Genomic DNA, 20,566 nt, shown 5'->3' on the forward strand with positions numbered 1-20,566 from the left:
GTCCCGAGAAGAAGAGGAGGGAAGGAGAGGGTAGACGTGTGCTGTCTCACGCATGGTGACATGCGCTGTGTTCTTAAACTCCACGAGCCCTTCCTGAGTGCTGGCTTTTATGGCGACCCGTAAATCAAACTGGGCTTATACCTGTGTGTGTGAGGACATGGGAACCACTGACATCATGCTGTTGAACACACACACACACACACACACACACACACACAGACACACACACACACACACACATGCACGCACACACACTTTATAGCCTTTAGACTATGATGAACTTTTATGCGAGGAAAGGATTAATTGGCATCAGGAAACTGGCGAACATGTGACGGTAAAGTTAGGACTAACTCATCTTGTCTTATAGTTCAATGAATAAATGAAATCCACAATGGAAGTATTTTAATGTCCTTCACATATTAAATCTTTATGTAATGTATAATAAATCTGCCCAACCATAGTGTGTGTGTGTGTGTGTGTGTGTCTGTGTGTGTGTGTGTGTGTGTGTGTGTGTGTGACTACACAAGCCTTGAGGTGTATGTATTAGTGGTGCTGTCATGTCAATCGACTGGCTGAAGAGGAGCGTCTGGCTTCTGAATGGTGTTGCCATGGCTTCAGCATGGCCTTTTCACTGCTTTTCAGATGAGCAAATACCCATCCTAAATAAGACCACTTTGCATCAGTGTTAGAGAATTATTTCATGATTTCATGATTTCAATCAGTAGACTTTAAAGGAAAACGCCAACTTTTTGGGAAATAGGCTAAGCTAGTTTGTCATATACCCCAGAGTTAGATACGAGGATACATACCCTTCTCTTCTCTGTGTGAGCAATATCTCAGTCTGACACCATTAGCCTATCTTAGCATAATTCACTGGAATTAGCCATTAGCCTATCTTAGCATAACTCACTGGAAGTGGGTTAGACAAAGTTAGCTCTTATCTAACTCTGGGGTAGCAAATTAGCAAATAAGCATAATTTCCCTACAAAGTTGGCATGTTCATTTAATGACACTTGGTAAAGAAATAGGAAAGTAAACCAAACTTTATTTGAATCAAGCAGTCTTCCTGTATTCTGCTCATTTGTAAAAATTTCTGTAACAGACATGTGTTTCTTGGTCATACATCATATGCATGCTTACTGTATACTGTGAGTAGATGCATTTAAGGAGCGTTTTAAATATTTAACAAGTTGATTGAAAAGTAGATGTACCGCATAGTGGTACAGAATATGTGTATATGCGTGTGTGTGTGTGTGTGTGTGTGTGTGTGTGCGTGTTTATGTGTGTGTGTGTGTGTGTGTGTGTGTGTGTGTGTTTGGGGTCACTTAGAAATTTCCATTCCACTCCATTATAGACAGAATACCAGCTGAGATCAGTTGCATTGTTTTTATAATCAGGGCAGCAGTTTTCAGATTACATTATGTGCTTTTAATGCAAAAGGGTTCTCCAATGTTTTCTCAGTTAGCCTTTTAAAATGATATCAGATTAGTATGTGTATCTTAGTAACAGAATGTGCCTTTGGAACATTGGATGGATGGTTGCTGATAATGGGTGTTGTGTATGGCACTATTACACACACACATTGAACCTTAGTACTGCATATTCATTAATGAAGACCAGACAAAGTATTTCTTGTTATTGTGACCTTGCTGCTCTATTTTACTAACTCAACTCAGTCACATTACTACCTTGTTATTACATCTCAATGTGCATGTCTTTATCATATCCAATGCTATCAATGCACAGTAACCATAGTGGTATAACAGGAACACAAAATATAGTGCATGAAGTTACATACATAACAATGGGCAATTTAGATATTGCATTAAAGAGCAGCCATTTCTTGCAGGGCTCAGTAAACATTTAACATATATTTTCTCCATTGCTCATGCCTTTTACTGTATCCAGCAGAGTAGTTTAACATTAACAATTAACAATTAACAATCAACTATTCAAGAAAGTCTACTGCTCACTTTTGATGAACATTCAGCATTGGTGTGTAATAACTGTATTCAGTATGAATGCAGGCTATAGAAACAGTGATATCATCTGTAAAGTGATATAAATGCTCATTTTATGTTTCACCTGTGGTATTTTGAAGGATGTGTGTGTGCAAGCACATAAGTGTGTGTGTGTGTGTGTGTGTGTGTGTGTGTGTGTGTGTGTGTGTGTGTGTGTGAGTATAAGTGTGAGTGTGTAAGTGTTTGCAAGGCTCTTGTAGCATCTTCTGTGTTATCTCCTTGCCTCACACGCATGAAAAAAGAGCATTGTCTTTCCATGGCAGTCCTTTAAAACCATATGGAGGCCTGCGTGGGTATTTTTCAGACACGGGTGTGTGTGTGTCTGTGTGTGTGTGTGTGTGTGTGTGTGTGTGTGTGTGTGTGTGTGTGTGTGTGTGACTGTGTGTGCACAGCATGCCACTGAATTTTTCCAACCCAGTGTTCCATACTCTGCTGTTGCCGTGGAAACGCGGCCGTGTTTAAAGAGAGCCATATATTTACTTAATGTCTTCTGCCCTCATATCAGCACTGGAGCCATTAGTCTTTTGGGGGGCAAAGACGACGGAATTTACTGCGCCTCTCACTGGAGCTTAACAACTCCTAAATGACTTCTCTTTCTCTCTCTCTCCCTCCGTCGTGCTCCCTCTCTCTCTTTGTTTCTTTCTTTCTCATCTCCCCCCTTTCTTTTGTCCATTTCCAGCTTTCCTGGGTTTCTCATTTCCCCTTTTCTCATTTCTTGTTCTTCCACTATCTGTGTGAGTCTGCCTAGCCACCTTCAGCGAAGCCATATTACAAAACCCAGACGCTCTGTCCATTTACACCAGCGGGGCTGCTGGCACGCTCCAGCAAGTGCAGTAGCGTAGCGTAGCGCACACTCTATGTGTTTGAATAACCTCACGCTCACTGCTTTCTGGCCTTCTCTCTGCACCCTCCATCACTGGGGTCTCGAAAATGTGCCTTAGACAGACACACACACACACACACACACACACACACACACACACTTCAGAAACACACTTGTGCCTCTGTAAAGTGATGCCTGTGGCCACTCCGAAACCAGCCTCCGCCCGTCTTACCAAAAAACCTGCTCCAGAGTGTCCGTTCTCTCTCTCTCTCTCTCTCTCTCCCCCTCTTTCCCCACCCTGCCATTACTCTGCAATGAGGCTGCTTTTTACGGCCTGATTATATCCTCAGGACAGATCAGATGCCGTCCACCTTCCTGCCGCAAACTAATCAGCTCCAAAAAATTACTTATTGATCCCAGTGCCCCTACCAAGCGAGGATTTAGAGGCGAGGTCACTGGAAAGAGTGTGTGTGTGTGTGTGTGTGTGTGTGTGTGTGTGTGTGTGTGTGTGTGTGTGTGTGTGTGTGTGTGTGTGTAGGGATAGGCAAGTGTGCATGGTGTAACATTCCAGCGTAGTGGCTAGGGGGTTTGGGTGGGGGCAATGGCTGCTCCTTAAATCGGCCCGATATGAATCAATTACAGGCCGAAATGTCCCTTTAATAATCTTTCCCTTCGAATAAGCATCATATTGGCCATGCGGTTGGGCCACTCGGGGCGGCCATTGTCTGCTCTGTGCTAATAGAAACACTCCCAAAGCCCTGCTGTCAAAACCCTCTACCTATCCGTCTCAAGAGCGCAAAAATTGAAAATGGATTTTTCATACACAGTACATGGCAGTTTTTTTTCCCCCCGACTAATGCAGTGTCTATCAGCAGTTGATATCATCTGTTCAAAGGATAACTGGATGTTGGAATAAAAGGACACGGTGGACCTAATTTCATTGTCCTGAGGGATACACAGTATTTTGTTGTCACTGTTTGTTTGTTGTTTGCTGCTGTTGTTGGTTTTTTTTCTTAGATGAAACGGCAGCATTTGAGCTTAACCCCTTTCTCTGGACTTGATGCAACGGAAATAAATTGCTCCATTTGTCTGGGGTCAGTGTTTGGGAGAACAGAATCCCATAAGATGCGCATTCCCTAATCCACGAGGCCCGTGATATTTGTCGTTTTTGCCTCCGGTGGGGACCCCAGTTGAGATTACTCCTCCAGCTCGGATTGCATGGCAGGCCTCATTCCCTGGAGCATTGATCGGATCCATTGGAGATGAATGGATTAATTACCTGCAGCGAGGGGAGTGGGATTGCAGCCGGGGCACGGCTCGGGCAGAGCACAGGCCTCCGCGCTCCAGGACAGAGGAGGAGAAGCCATTAGAGCAAATTGAAAGTATTAATGAATGTTGCCAATGGCTCCAGAGCCCCAACCTCTGGGGTAGAAAGAGAGAGAGAGAGAGAGAGAGAGAGAGAGAGAGAGAGAGAGAGAGAGAGAGAGAGAGAGATGATGGCCATCCGTAGGGACCTAGAGGGGGATGAGATAGTATAGCACCCTTATGGGAGCCCCCATACTCTCCTTCCGACCTCCCATTTCAATTCTATCGGGTATAGTGCTATCATGGACAAAATCTATTGTCAACTCTTGACTTAAACCATCCAGACACCGCAGATAGAGCTGAACAGAGACCTGGATGTAGTTGTCCCCGCTATGGGAGCAATAGAGAGATCCTACACACATATAAACAGGTCTAGACAAAGCATGGTGAAAATGCAGTAATTTCAGCTTTGATGGCATCGGCTTTGGAAAGGCCCTGATTGTGCTAACATATAAAATAAATAAGGCCTGATGAATAATTGATTGCAAATGAGTTGTGGGCCCTTCTGTTTATCCAATTAAAGTCCATTAAAAATGAATGCTAAATCAATTATTGCTGCTACAAAAGGCTGAGCAGTATCAAAGCGATATCACACTGTTGCACTTGCCTGAACAAAGCCAGCGTTCACTCGACAGCCCAACCCAAAATAGTCACCTTTAGCATTCTGCCTCGTTTGAGAATTTGAGAAAGTTTCTAAGAGCAGGAGAAGTGGGTGTGCGAGGATATTGTTTACATACCTGTCACCCCTTTGTGCAAACATCCATTTTAAAAAACGATGTTTGGAAGTCTTGTCAGCATCTCCCAGACCCATCTCCTGTTATTTGCAGAAATCTGCTTGTGCAATTCCTTTTTTCGGCTCATTTGACCCAAATGGGTAAAGGTGTACAATTCTCTCTCTCTTTCTTTCTCTGTCTCTTTCTCTTGCTGTTTACCTCCATGTTCTGTAGAGGCTGTTCAAATCTAATCTAGCAGAAACCATTACGCCAAACACAGGGGTACATGCGTAAGGCCCCCCAGCCAATTGTAGCCACTTATAAAAACCCGATATTTCAACACTATTGATTTCTCCAGTAAAATTGGTCGGGTCTCTGGAACATTTTGCAACTGTATACTGAGATGGGGGCATTTGGAAAACCAGGGTGACCTTGAACACAATGTTTCTCTCCACAGATTGATCCAGTCTCCCTTTCATTCAAACCTGCTCTTGTTTTGCTTTTAGTTTTTAGTCTTTCCCTTTTTCCTCACATCAGCGATAGACATGTGTTGTCCGTGACACAGAGACCTGGTGGTATTAAAAGAATGCCTTTTTTCTCTTCTCTCTCTCTCTCTCTCTCTCTCTCTCTCTCTCTCTCTCTCTCCCACCCCCTCTCCTCTCTCCTCTCTCTCTCTCTCTCTCCCTCTCCTCTCTCTCTCTCTCTCCCTCCCCTCTCTCTCTCCCTCTCTCTCTCTCCCTCTCTCTCTCTCTCCCTCTCTCTCCTCTCTCTCTCTCCCTCTCCTCTCTCTCTCTCTCTCTCTCTCTCCCCTCTCCTCTCTCTTATTCTCTCTAATCTCTCCCTCGCTCTTCTTTTTACCTTGTTCCTACCTCTGTGTTTGCCCTGATGAAAGAGAAACCTTGTGTGGCCCTTACGATCTTGGAATGTATTCAATCACGAGGTGGTCTCTTTCTTCTGCTGGCCTTGCGTTCTCACTAAAAGCAGGTGAAGAGGCCATTCGCCCGCGGAGTTTGATGGGATCTTTTCGCTCCTTGCTGCTGGATGACCCGTATTTCAACGTATTTCTCTGCCTTGTATCCCCGCAGGTTATGAACGGTCAATGTCTCCAAGACAACACTGTAGTGCAAAAGGGACATGCTGATTACAGGTTGTTCCTGGACTTTGCGGAGACAGTGTTATCATATGCTGCTCCTAATGGTATGGTTATAGGATTTGGCAGATGCTCTTGTCCAAAGCGACATACAAATACAAAACAACATAATACTTAAATTTAACAGGGAACAATTTAACAATGTTAGTCAGACTACATTAAGAAGAATAGCAATACAAACAACAATGCCAATTCAATCAATAGCTTAATGGAAAAAAAAAAACAATGAAATGACCAACATACTTAAATTGTTCCCTATGATTTGATAGATAAAAGATCAAGGTAACGCTTTAGAATAACATGTGCTTATTAGGTATTAAAAGTGCATAATAAGCAGTTAACAATTCCTTACTAACAGTTAGTTAACTGTTGTTATCCTTTAATAACATTAACTAACTGTTAACATGCAGCTTGTAAGTGTTAATAAGCAGCCTTTTAAGTTACTTACAAGCATATTTGTTAACAGTTGTAAGTGTTAACAAGCAGCTTGTTAATGCTTGTTAATGGTGTATAAGACAAAGAGGTGGATAACTAATACGCTTATAAGACCTTTCTTACCTATTTGTAGTAAATTTTCCAGCCCCCCAATCTAAAGCGAGGACCATGTAGCCTATAGTTCCAACAAGCCCAACCTTCTATCTCTCTATATACTGTATCTCTCCATCTAGCTTGGTTTAGCAATACACCTTCAAAATTGTTGCTGTGAGCAGGAATCAAACCCCAGTCTCCTGCATCAGAGAGTGCATCACTACTTATTGAGCTACACTACTTTTCTTATACAGCTGATGAAATTGTTTATGTTGATTCTATATTCCGAAGTGCTATATCACACTAGCTATGCTTTTTACAAATATGTTTCTGATGGAAAAGTGGTGTTTAATTAATGCAGAAACAGGCAAACTGAAACATTTTTTAAATCGATCACGAACGTTCGCCTATGTTTGCAACTTTGAACCAGAGCTTTGAACGCACCCACTTATCGTCTTTAAGCCTCGGTTGCTAGGTAACCAAACTATATACAAAGCTGGCATAACTTTAGACTGCTGACAAACTGACAAACTGTTTTATGCATTCACTGAACAAAGATTAAGGAAATTAAACACCACTTTTCCATCAGAAATTCCATCCATATTTGTAAAAAGCATAGCTAGTATGATATGGAACATCGGAATATAGAATCAAAATGAACATTTTCATCAGCAAATTAGGAACAATAGTGTAGTTCAACAAGTAGCGATGCACCCCCTGACGCGGGAGACCGGGGTTTGGGTCCTGCTCACTGCAACAATTTTGAAGGTGCATTTCTCACAGCTAAACCAAGCTAGATGGAGAGATACAGTATATAGAGAGATAGAAGGTTGGGCTTGTGGAACTATAGGCTACATGGTCCTCGCTTTAGATTGGGGGGCTGCAAAATGTATTACAAATAGGTAAGAAAGGTCTTATAAGCGTATTAGTTATCCACCTCTTTGTCTTATACACCATTAACAAGCATTAACAAGCTGCTTGTTAACACTTACAACTGTTAACAAATATGCTTGTAAGTAACTTAAAAGGCTGCTTAATAACACTTACAAGCTGCATGTTAACAGTTAGTTAATGTTATTAAAGGATAACAACAGTTAACTAACTGTTAGTAATGAATTGTTAACTGCTTATTATGCACTGTTAATACCTAATAAGCACATGTTATTCTAAAGCGTTACCAAGATCAATTATAGTACATTTTAAATTCTCATTAATATGTGTGGAATTATATCTGAACATGTGGATGCAGTGTGGAATGTTTTCATGGAGCTTTCATGCCTGGACTAGAATGTAGTGTAATGTAATCTGGTGTTATAAAGGGTTTTGGGTGCTTAGTTGTCAGTGCAGTGAATGGTTGCAGTAATATAGTGTATCTAACACAGTGGCTTCTCTTAACTCATTGTCTTCTTGAACACATGAAAGTGTAGCACCAAGAAGTTGCAGTCCTCTTTTATGGATACAAAACATGCCCTTCTCGCCAATGATCACACCATCAAAGGAGCATTACTTCTGGAAACACAATTAGCAATGACAGTGGAGGTATCACTGCTACAATTGTTCATTTAGTGTTTGGAGATCTAGTGGTCTTACAATACCCACAGCTGTTACAAGCAATTATTCGTCTTCATTTGTGTCAGTCGTGCGGGAGTAATCTCCTTAATCTGTAATGCACTGTGTGCTGACCTGCCCTTCCTCTAATGTGGTAATACTACACGTTGACCGTGGTCAATATGGGCTAAATGCACTCTTTTGCTAAGCATTGAGCATTTTGCGTTTAAATATTTACTATAATGTTTTAATGACCTCTTCTTTTATGAAAAGTGATCTGTATTGATTTTTCATATTGTAGTTTTCAATTTTGCTTAACACAGAAACATGGGAATTGAACCATGTGCTGTATCTGCCTCGATCCGTTGAATGTAGTATTAAGAGAGTGTTTTGTTAGGTGTATGTTTTAGGAATTCCATGTATTAGTGGATTCATGTCTAAGGTATTATTTTACAGGTATGCCACTATTTCATGTCTTTTCACTAGCCTATAAAGGCCGAGAGCCTAACCTTAATACAAATTCAAAGCATGTTGGTTAGCTGACTCAGTTACCAGGTCAGTTACCAGGCCCTTAGCTCAGACTCAGAAGGTCACAGCTGTACAGGTTGTTTACTGAGGTCTATAGTCAGGCAATGACTGTCCCAGTGAGATGTCACAATGTCCCATTTGCCCCTCTCTAGTGGAGACAAACAGGCCATATTGCCCTGAGCGTGTACTTGCGTGTGTGTGTGTGTGTGTATGTGTGTGTGTGTGTGTGTGTGTGTGTGTGTGTGTGAGTGTGTGTGTGTGTGTGTGTGAGTCAATGTGTTTGCTTTTGTCTGGCAGTGGAAGTCGGGACCCATCATAATCTAAGAGAAAACTCCCACCTGATGGAAACAAATGGACAGGAAGAGGGGTTAGCAAGGCAGAGGCTCCACACACACACACACAGAAAGAGAGAGAGAGAGAGAATGTGGGCGCTTCTAAATGGCTCAATTTAGCCGGGCTCGGTAGCTTGCTGCGAGCGCCAGCCCCATGCCCCTGTGAACGGCCAGAGGTGGAGAGAGAAAATCAATAGGCATTTTCAGAACACAGGGCCTCATTAAAATCAGCCTTTGTTTTTTTAGGTGTCTGTGTATGAGCATGTGTGTGTGTGTGTGTGTGTGTGTGTGTGTGTGTGTGTGTGTGTGTGTGTCTGTGTCTGTGTGTTTGTGTGTACGTGTGCACGGAGGACACTCAAACACATTGGGGGTATCTCTGGCGGCCATCCTCATCCCTATCGCTACATCACGGGGCCCCCGTCCTCTCCCAGTCCGTCTCCTGACCTGTAAATGGACTGGAAGAGACATCACATCGTCATTTGGCCGTCTTGTCTTCTTTTTCCATCAGTGGCCCTCAGATTGCTTTTCCTAAATTGATGCCATTTCAGATAAGGTCTGCCCGGAGACAGAAGGTGGAGATTATGGAGAATTAGATGACTGGCCCATAATCCCCAACCCTGCATGCCAGTGCAGTGATAAAGACACAGATGTGTCTGGGTGTAAACGGAGACATGGAAAGACAAGGGGTTCGACATGCACATTCAAACAGTGATAAGGAAATGGAGGATCTCCCATTGTTTGGTGACAGGTTATTCCACAATGCTCCTGCCGCATATATCAGCCAAGATGCTTGGAGAAGCATTTCCATATTTGGTACATCCACCTACATGGTCAAAGATGCATGTAAGACAGAGATGTATTCCTCCGTGCATTCAGGTGTGTGTGTGTGTGTGTGTGGTAAAATAAAAGTGAAATAAAAAATTCTACATTTCATGCTGAGGTTATTTTTATGGAATGCTTATGAAATGAAGGCTCAGTCAGTGTCCACCCTCGGAATGAATTCATTTGGACTTTATAGCCTCGCCATAATGTGGTCGTGTTTGGGCGGCCTGGCTGAGCGACTCGAAGCGGCGGTGGCGGTGGCGATGCACATGCCGGGCTGAGCATTATGAGCTGCCTTTTATTTCCCATGAATGCACAGCTCAGTGACAAACCTGTGGGTGCTGCTGCCGCTGCGCCCATTTTAGTGGCGAAATGACCTTCCCCTGGCTTTTATGTCCGCCAATGCTAATCGGGGGTATTGCAAAGCCAACAAGGTTGTGAGAGCGTGTAGTAGCTAGCTATGTGGGTCAGCTGTTACAAAAAAAATAGCGCACGAGAAAGAGAGAGAGAGAGAGAGAGAGAGAGGGGGATGGAGAGAGAGGGGAATAAGGAAAAGAAAATAGCAGTGTTGACCCGAGGCCTTCAGAACTCGGCGTGGCCACACATCACGTGCCAACCCTACCTCCGCAGGGGCTCTAGGAGACGCTCAGCAAACTCAATAATGTGGAGATGAGGAGTCACGCTTGCGCTCACACTCCTATAGGTCACTATAGCAGCACTGCATAGACCATTACACCCAAGTCCAGCTTTCAAATGCAGCCTACTGTTACACCTGTTCACATACATTCACTTGACTAGAAGGTGTGTGTGTGTGTGTGTGTCAGTGTATGTGTGTGGCGTTGCATCTGTCCATACCGTCTGTGTGTGTGTGTGTGTGTGTGTGTGTGTGTGTGTGTGTGTGTGTGTGTGTGTGTGTGTGGTGTGTGTGGTGTGTGTGTGTGTGTGTGTGTGTGTGTGTGTGTGTGTGTGTGTGTGCGCGTATGTGTGTGTGTGTGTGTGTGTGTGTGCTTGTGTGTATGTGTTTGTGAGTGTGTCAGAAAATATCACATTGTGAACAGTTCTTGCATCTGATAACTCTGCAGAGTGTTTGGGGATGAGTGCTTATTAGATTTGCACTTTAGAATCTGTGAAAATATGTCTGGGTACTGTTGGCGCTCACTTCTGGTAAACAATGGTGGCCTTTATGTGCAATGCTTGTTTGCATGTTTTTTCCTCTGTTATGTGCCGAGCGGTAGATTATAGATACCCATTTTTCACTCGCTTCTTTACCTTCAGAACCGTAACGTCTAGTCCTCGAGGGAGTGGAATAATTAGTGCTTGTCTGCTGCGTGTTTTGTTGCTGTCGCTGTTGCTGTCTGTTCCTAGGAGCCGATAACACAAGTGCACAAAAACAGTTGGGCTCTCTCGCCGCTAATGCACACACCAACGCCATAAACACACCCACGCAGATAAACAACACCCGCATCTCATGCAAATGGCTCAGAAAGTGGATAAACAACTCAGAGGCTTACTTGTTCACTGCACAAACAGTAGAGTTAACAATTCCAACATATCCATTTAGAAAACAAAATCAAATTTTTTTTTAAATAAATCTACATAGTTGCTAGAGCTGTTTTTGATCTGTATTAAGTCTTCAGACTCTACGCTTGCACATTAAGGTGTCTCCTTGCCACACACTGTCATGTGCACCATCAAGTCAAGGTGAGAGAAGTACTTTGACAAAGCTGATGGTGTCACATCAGCTTACAATGACAAGCTGTCATGAAGAAGAGGCATGATGTTACCAAGCCCATTTCCCATTTGCAACCGGACCAATGAATATGTCCAGCAGTAACCCTGAACCAACACATAAAACAGGGGACGAAGAGAGGCAGCTGCAGATCACTACGGCTGACAGGTGTAAATCTCATGGGTCATCTGTGTGTTGCTATGGCATGGGTGGTGCCACAAACTCCATTTCTCTAGAAGATTTCTCACTCACAGAAGATGGACTGTGGTGTGTTGTGTGTGTTGGACATGTGTGTATCTACTGTATGTGTATCTACACCCACCAGGTGTGTGTGGGTGCGTGCGTGTGTGCATGTGCAAGTGCTTGTGCGTGTGTGTGAGCGGTGAGGCTAACGTAAGGCCGCGTAGCGTCGGTGCATGCGTGTGTCGCGTGCATGTGTGTCGCGTACGCGTGTGCATGCGGTGTGGGCGCAAGTCGCGTCTGCGGTGTGTGTGTGTGCATGCGTGTGTGTGTGTGTGTGTGTGTGTGTGTGTGCAGTATTGAGGTGGGGGTAGAGGACTACTAGAGGACTACTAGAAAACATCGGCCCCTACACTGACTTCCTGTTATGTGGTAAGACCCTAGTTCACCATCAGAGTCTTTGTTCTCAATCAAACAATTTCACCATCCGTTCAGTAACTGCTTAGAATCTGTGAACTCCAACATATAAACCTTTTCCAGACTCTGCCTGTTAATGTAATGACATAAACCCAGTGCACCATACACTAGCCTCTATATGATATAGTTTCCAAAATTGTGTATTGCTTGTGCATGAGGCTGCACTGGGACCAATTATGAAGTGGCTAGAGTGCAGCAGAGACTCACTCCATTATGAGGAATATACAAATCTCATGGATCAATACCAGGGAACGCTGAGCAAAGCAAAAAGCTGCAGAGCAACTCAATGTTTGTTGAATGGAGTCCAGGAGAAGTGCATTCTTATTGTATAAATATGTTTTCCTTTTTCGGTGCGGAAATGTGTTTGACCTGTTGGGTCAGCCCTGTTTAGCATGTAAACTCCGCTGAGTATAGATGAATGAATGCACAGATACAAGGGACACGTTTGGAAATGTTTTTACCCAAGCACGACCCGGAGGAATGTTACTCTGCATGCCTCAAACTTAAAATGCATTCAACATGCTCTTGTTAGACTAGTTCCCATCAATATTTAATATTCGTTAAATATTTAAGGGCCGCAGCCTTAATGAAACCGTATAAACATAATATTTCTGAGGTGCCACGTGCTGTGATACTTTAGAGGGAATTTTCTGTTTATGCCACAGCTCACATTACTTTTTCAATATCAATTATTGCACTGCGTCTAATGCGGGGCGCCTTGTAAGCATCTGTTAATTTATCTGCATTAGGTTTTTTAAACTCCTGTCCTTTCCGAGCGGCAGTATTTACAATGCATCAAGCAAATTATACGCCCACCAAATGCCATTTACCGTGATTTGTTTTAGGCCCTGTAGCAGGTTCAGGCATAGTTTTCCCTAGGCATTGCATGGCAGTAGTGATGAATAAATCATATATTCTCCAGCAGCAGCCCAATCAGGACTATTTGCTTAAAATGCACTTTTTTTTGTGTAGGAGTTTGTGGATTTTATGATTACTTTTTTCTCTGTTAGCTAGTTGTGTGTTCGAAGTGCAGTTTTCAGCATTGATGGTTGTCCTCGATGGCTCTTCTGGGATGGCAGCAAAAAAAGGGCTTCAGTGGAGCTCATTACACAAGAAAATGGCACAGGCTCTCCATCCTGTGCCTCATAATGACCAGGACTGCCCCCTCTGCCACTCTTCACGCCACCCCACCCCCCCCCCCAGCAGTCCACCCCAGTCCATCTCAGCCCTGCCTGGCCGTGTGCAGTAATTGTATCTCTCTGACCCTCTTTTGGTTATTATTTGGTCACAGAGAAGTGCTCTTTATTGGTCTAGTGGTGGTCCCACAGGTTTGGAAAGCCATCACGCACCCCCCCCCACCTTCTCCACTTCTCCCCTCACCTCTCTGACTGCAGGCCAGTGTGCCCAGGGAACAGGGGCGCGGCTTGTGGTTGGGTGGGGTGGGGGGCTGGGGGAAGGGGGAATCAATACAGGGACAGTCGTTAACTGGATTTGTTGCTGTGGCGCTTGCTTACGAGGCAGCAATTAAGGGTCCGCGCACAATGGGGCCGGCGGTCGGAGCGAGGGTCCGGCCCGGCCATGGCCCGGGGGGACGTAAATGTCAGACGCACAGGGCTCCAGGTTCATTAGATACAGGCTGGACGGGGGGGAAGGGAAACACAATAGGGGATCCATACTGTCTGTGGAAGTCACCTACGAGCAGCGGACGTGATTTGTGTGCCAGGAACGATATTGGAGGGGGGTGGGGGGGGGGGGGGGTCACAGGTGGGGATGTGTGCGTGATCAACAGTCCCTATCCCAGGTCAGTGGCACCCTGAGGATAGGACCTGCATGCTTCCATTGTTTTATTACAGAGGCCAGAACGGTCACAGAGCAGCTTAACCTCTGTGGCCCTCTCAGTTTGAGGCACTGGGTCCAAAAATGGAAGCTCGCAAATCAGCCAAGAATTTGATGGGTTCTAATGTCAAAAGACCTATTAGGGTATCCGCACATGTGGCATTCTTTTTTTATTTGTCAAACCTGGATCTTTGAGTGGTAAATATTTGTAACGAGAGACAGTTTTGTGATTTGCTGTTGTGAGGCCCCCATGTGTGGTCTGCTTATATCTTTTTGTTCTGTTGTGTTTACATGAAAGTCCTGTAAGATAATATAACTTATGGATGGAAAGCCATAAGCTGTTGTTGGATGTTGTTGTGGTTTGACTCAGACCGGTCAGACGTCTGTCCCTTGCGGTCAAAGTCACTTTGTCCTCTCATTGGACATGATTGGGAATGGGGGGGGGGTCCCCTAAATTGCCACAGGCTGTTGCCCGTGACCCCCATTTTGTAGGGCAGTACAGTCCCTGCCATCACAGCTGTCCATCTCCTAGCATGTGAGCTGTGGCACAGGTCCACAGTAACCAACTTGGGCTGAAGGACGCATAGCAGACACTCTAATGCACTTTAGGGTAGAATATCACCCACCGCCTCCCCCCAACTGTGATTAGACCCAATCCATGGATGAGTGGAGAGGGGGATGAGAAGGAGGAGGAGTAAAAGTGTAGGATGAGAGAGAAAAGTAGGGAAAGAGAGAGAGAGAGAGGGAGAGTTGAGGAGGAGGAGGAGGAGGGGTGAGGGGTTGCTGTGGGAGAGGAAAGGCAGTAATAGTTTTTCAGTTCTGGGCTTTGGTCCAACACGGAGAGCATGGATGAGAGGGTAATGAAGCCAGTGTGTGTGTGTGTGTGTGTGTGTGTGTGTGTGTGTGTGTGTGTGTGTGTGTGTGTGTGTGTGTGTGTGTGTGTGTGTGTGTGGTTGTGTTAGTGTGTGTTCTCGGTGAGAGAGAGAACGAGGTCGGCCGCCCAGCACGGCAATAAGGGGAGCCTCAGCCCTCACCCCCACCAGGAGTCTGCTCTCGCTAAATATGAGAAATATTCAAATTGGAATATGTTGCCTCAGCATATCGCGTGACACAGAAGTCAACTTGCAGGCCCACACAGAATACACACAATTATCACACACACAGAGCGAGCCATAAGTAGACGCTTTTTCCTACTGCTCTTCTCTATGTCTGGGTGAGGGGTGAGTCAGGGTAGGGCGGGGGGTCTACCCACGAAGGCAGTACAGAGGAGAGGAGAGCAGAGGAGAGGAGAGGAGAGGGGATGCATGTCATTCTCTCTGTCTGCCTAGCCCCTTACCCTTATCTATCCCTCCACTGTAAAATAACACTCAGCCCGCCATGTTTTCGGGAGCTCTCCAAAGACCATAAGGGCCCTCTTCAGAAAGAGTTCAGCTGTCAAATATTGTGAGAGAGAGAGAGAAAGAGAGATGGAGGGAGAGAGAGAGAAAATGAGAAATGCACAGAGGGAAAACACTGTCCTATTTTTGGTGCAGTTAGGATTGAAGCCAGAATCTCATCAGCATTCTAGCTGCTGTCGTGAACCTCGGAGTTGTCAACAATTAAGCCCCTAATTACCCAGGAATTCTATGGAGAAGCCAGCTCCCTTTGATTGTGTAGAGTACAGCCTGCTCTGTAACCCACATGTGCTCAGTCTTTCTTTCTTTCTTTCTTTCTTTCTTTCTTTCTTTTTCTTGTTTTCCTTCTTACTTGCTTTCTTGCTTTCTTCAAACTGTCAATTATCTCACACTTCATCTTCATGTTTCTTATCTGGTATACTTTCGAAAACGTATTCCATATTTCATCTGTCTCTGACTTCCTGCATGGAGAGAATAAGGCTAGCTAGTCGGGGTTACCATGTCATTGGCTTGTCAGCACTCCACGAAATGGCAATAAGAACGTTCACAAACACTTGTAATAATGCTTTGTAACCCAGAGTGAGTCAATGTTCAGGGTGATTAGAGCGACCTAAGTAATCCATCTCCATGTCTCTCCATCTCTCCCTCCCTCGCTCTCTGTCTCTGTTTCTGTCCCTCTCAGCTCTGACCTGTCTCGTCAGAGTGCATTCTCTCCTCACTCATTAGCGACGGCTAGCCATCACTCACCAGGCCCGTCTCCATTCACTCCCTCGGTCAGATCAAACGGCCCGCTGCCTGTTATCTCTGTGTCTGGCCTGGAGGAATGACCGACACGGGCTTGTTTAGACACACAGATTACAGTCAGACTCTCTCTCCCTCCTGTCTTCAATCTCTCTCTCTCTCTCTTTCTCTTTTCATTTCTCTCTCTCTCTCCCCTCCTGTCTTCAATCTCTCTCTCTCTTTCTCTTTTCATTTCTCTCTCTCTCTCCCTCCTGTCTTCAATCTCTCTCTCTCTTTTCTCTTTTCTCTTTCTCTCTCTCTCTCTCTCTCCCTCCTGTCTTCAATCTCTCTCTCTCTCTCTTCTCCCTCCTGTCTTCAATCTCTCTCTCTTTCTCTTTTCATTTCTCTCTCTCTCTCCCTCCTGTCTTCAATCTCTCTCTCTCTCTTTTTCTCTTTTCATATCTCTATCTCATTCTCTGGTTCCCCAGGCTTGTACTGGAGTTGAACTGCATGGGCAACAACACTAATGAGATGCAGAGGAGAAAGTTTGGTCTTTCACCAGAGGGATGATGGGAGGAGGAACTCCAACTAGATGGAAGAGTGTAGCGTAGAGGGGTGAGAAGAGAGGGAGCCGGGGACGGGTATCGAAGGGAGAAGTAAGAGATAAACAAAGAGCTATAGAAAAAGAGAAGAAGAGGAGAAAGCCTAAGTCAGCAGGAGGTATTCTCTGGTCTCAAATGGACTGATGTGTGTGTGTGTGTGTGGGGGTGTTTCTGCATGTGGGATATTTATTTAGTTTCCTTATGGGCCTGGCGGGGGGAATCCTGGCTCTGAGCGAGCAGTGACGCACCTGTCTGGAGCGGGGCCCCTGGAAGATGCCAGGGGGACAGACGCCACATCTCACCTGGGGGATTTCTCCGTCACTCAGGTGTGAATTATGGGACAATTACACAGCAGAGCCCCAGCCTCAGCGCTCTGTCATTACAGCAGCCCAGGGGCAATAAAGCCGGCCGTTCCCCCCGCCGAGCGCGCACTCACAGGTGGGGAACAGCTTGGCTTCCTTGGAGCACATGTCTGGGACCTGTATTTGCTCAGTGGGACCTTGAATGGGACGAGAAGTCTCCGGTTATTTTTGGACGGGAAAGGAAGGGGGTTGATGAGGACAGCCCATCGATGAACTCACTCAACAAGAAAGAAAAGAATGAGGAGGAGAGAGAGAACGAGAGAGAGAGAGAGAGAGAGAGAGAGAGAGAGAGAGAGAGAGAGAGATGAGGAGGGAAAGTTATTTGAGTCAGATGTTGTGTCATGTTGTGTCTGGATGTTGTGTCTGGAGGAGGTTACTCTGAACAGCAACACTCCACAGAGTGTAGTCTTGAAGCAGCAGACTTGAAGCAGCAGTGCTCTCTCCATCTCTCTGTCTCCCTACACACACACACACACTCTCTTTTCCGTCCACGGACAATTTCACCGCGCATGCATGCTGCCGTCCTTCATAATGCGCACAGGAGTGATGGAATGTGCTTTGGACTCCTCGTCATCTTCAAGGGCATTCAACTTCCAGAGAGATAGGCCAGGAATCTCCCACCATAAATCAGACATCCTCCCAAGACAATCAGTCCCTGTTTGACATTTAAGAGATGGAGGTGGGGGGGGGGGGGGGGGGGCGAATCTGACTGGAAAAAGAAAACGGGCGGACGGAGAAAGAGTAACGTCGAGGGAGCTGGGAGAGAGAGAGAGAGAGAGAGAGAGAGAGGGATGGCGAGATCGCGAGGTTGGGGGAGGGCGAGGCAATGATAATGATTGGTGGGCGGAGACGGAGGGAGTGAGGGAAGAAGAGAAGACGGATGGAAGGCGGCGGCCGAATCGGTTTGTCCAATCCCACTCGGCCCGGGAGTTGAAGGCCAAGTGACGGCTAATCTCGCCGACTCAGTCACCTACGTCTGAACGCCCCATCTCTCACTCTCCCCTCTGCCTCTCTTTCTCTCTCTCTCTCTCTCACTCTCCGTCTGTTTCTCTCTCTCTCACTCTGTCTTTCTATCTCTCTCGCACTCTTCATGGCTGTACCTCTCCCCCTCTCTCTCCTACACCCATCTCTCTCATTCTTAATCGCTAAACTTCTTCTCTCTCTTGCCTACACCCATCTTCACTCACTCATTCTCTCCCTCCTTCTCTCCCTCTCTTCTTCCACCCTTCGAATCCCTGTATGACTTGTATAAGTGGATGTGGATGCCCAGGGCCTTCCTGTCTGCGTTAGATAGCAGAGGACACCGTGCATTTGCCACCTACCTCCTCATTACTTCAGATCAGCTGGGTTTTCCCTCCAGTAAACAGCAATTGGGGAAATCCACCAAAGATGTGCGGTGGTTACACGCTATTTACTCATTTCAAAGGGAGCACGACATTGTTTTTACTGAAAGGTTATGTTCAATGGAAACTGCATTGCAGGGTGAGAATGTGTGGAAAGAACCTGGAGTTTGTGCTCTTTCTAAGTGCACTAAGTGCATAAGAATCGCACCCTGGGGCTAACATTGGTGGAACGCTTAAACTGAACTTGAAACCTGCATGTCTGCCATGTCTGGCAATCATTGCAACAGAGGACTCTTCAGAGTTTCTCTCAAGCATGCTTTTGAGCTGAGATCCTCCTGAGGATGTGTATGGGAGGGGTGGAGGAGGAGGAGGAAGAGGAGGTGGAGGAAGAGGAGAAGGAGGAGGAGGAGGAGGAGGAGGAGGAGGAGGAGGGTTCTCTGGGGGAGAGAGTGCCGTTCCACTTTGTGCTAATCTCAGGTGTCCCTGACTCAACGCATTCTAGTGCTCATCGCGTCTCTCTCCCACGTGTCCTCCCATATCAAAGGGTTTAGGGTCTGTGTGTGTGTGTGTGTGTGTGTGTGTGTGTGTAGGGGAGGGTAGCTGAGTTGTATTTCACATGACCCTGGTCGCGGCGGCTGCTTCCCTCTCTGCTTGTGCAGAGGTGGACAAAACCAGATGTGACGACGTGTGCAGCAGTGCCGTCTGTCCAAGGCGAGCCGGCCACAAATCTATCAGCCCCCTGCGGCCAGGGCTGGGACACGGCCACATCCAGGGGAATCGGAAAACCAGCAGCGTGGAGAAGTGGGGCCGCCATTTTGGGGGTTTTGTGTACTGGGGACGGGATGGGATTCCCAGGCTACTGGGCTGGGCTGGGCTGGGCTGGGCTTGGCTTGGCTGGGCTGGGTTGGGTTGGCTGGGTTGACTGGTTGGCTGGGCTGGGCTGGGCTTTTTGAGGGAGGACTCATTGCGGTTGAGCCGGTAGACGTTTGTTGCTGCTTGTTGTCAGCTTTTCCAGATGGCGAGCTTCTTTCCCTCCTTGTGGTGTGACACACCCTGTTGGGATGCACCTGCCTCGGATGCCTCTCTCCGGCCACAGACTCATGTATTTTTTTTTTAAATCGAGGCCCACAGAAATGAAATGTGCTTAAGTTATTTTACATGTGTTTCATTCAGACTCTTGTGATGCCTTTAGCAACAACAAAGGAGGGGGGAAGTAAATCTGTCACCAGAAAGCCACTGTGTCATTTCAGGAGCAATCTGTTTTCCTCGGAAGGGAACCCTATAGCAGTGTGCACATGGACATCTGTGTGTGTGTGTGTGTGTGTGTGTGTGTGTGTGTGTGTGTGTGTGTGTGTGTGTGTGTATGCACAAATCTGTTTGTGTGATCTGTTTGTGTGAACCTGTGTGTGTGTGTGTGTGTGTGTGTGTGTGTGTGTGTGTGTGTGTGTGTGTGTGTGTGTGTGTGTGTTTTCCGCACTATGTATTGCTGTGCAGCACGGCTTAATATACATCTGTGACAGGGCGGCCCATTAATAACGAACTGATCCGGGCCGGCTGACAGGAGTGCTGACAGCGGTGGATCAGGGGAGAAGAATCATGCCCTGCCGAAGGAGCCCTGGCTCTACCTGCAGCCCCCACCCCTCCGCCATCCCAGGTGTCATTACACATGCCGCGAGATTGGCCACAGAGGCGGAGCTGCTGCCTCTGACATCTACATTAATCACCACCACCCCCAACACACACACACACACACACACATTCCGACCACCACCTCCCAAGCCCCTCCCTGCCCCTCTAATCATCCTCATCCGCGCTCTCACACCGGGCTAAGGCGCTCTGGGCGTCGGGAGAGATGTCCACTCAAAGTGCTCCCGGTTCGCCGCTCCGATCTGAGCATGACGGATGGTGCTGCCTCAACCTCCGACCCCCCACACAATTATAGTCCAAAGTGTTCCATAACGGCGTCGAAAACCCAGTGGCATCGGTCTACCGTTCATTAGTCCGTTCGCTTATCCTGCTTATCCTGTGTTTCCTCATTTCGCCACGTTCACGTCTCCGCTTTCTGTTTTTAATGACTGCCTATCTATATTAAC

At 46.2% G+C, this 20,566-nt stretch overlaps 1 protein-coding gene across 1 annotated transcript in view; it reads left to right on the top strand.

The window, feature by feature from the left end:
* robo2 (roundabout, axon guidance receptor, homolog 2 (Drosophila)) overlaps window positions 1-20,566 on the top strand; it is a 384,455-nt gene that overhangs the window by 142,508 nt on the left and 221,381 nt on the right. The window lies entirely within an intron of this gene.

This window comes from Alosa alosa, chromosome 15 (genome assembly GCF_017589495.1).
Source record: "Alosa alosa isolate M-15738 ecotype Scorff River chromosome 15, AALO_Geno_1.1, whole genome shotgun sequence".
In the NCBI taxonomy this organism is placed as follows: Eukaryota; Metazoa; Chordata; class Actinopteri; order Clupeiformes; family Clupeidae; genus Alosa; species Alosa alosa.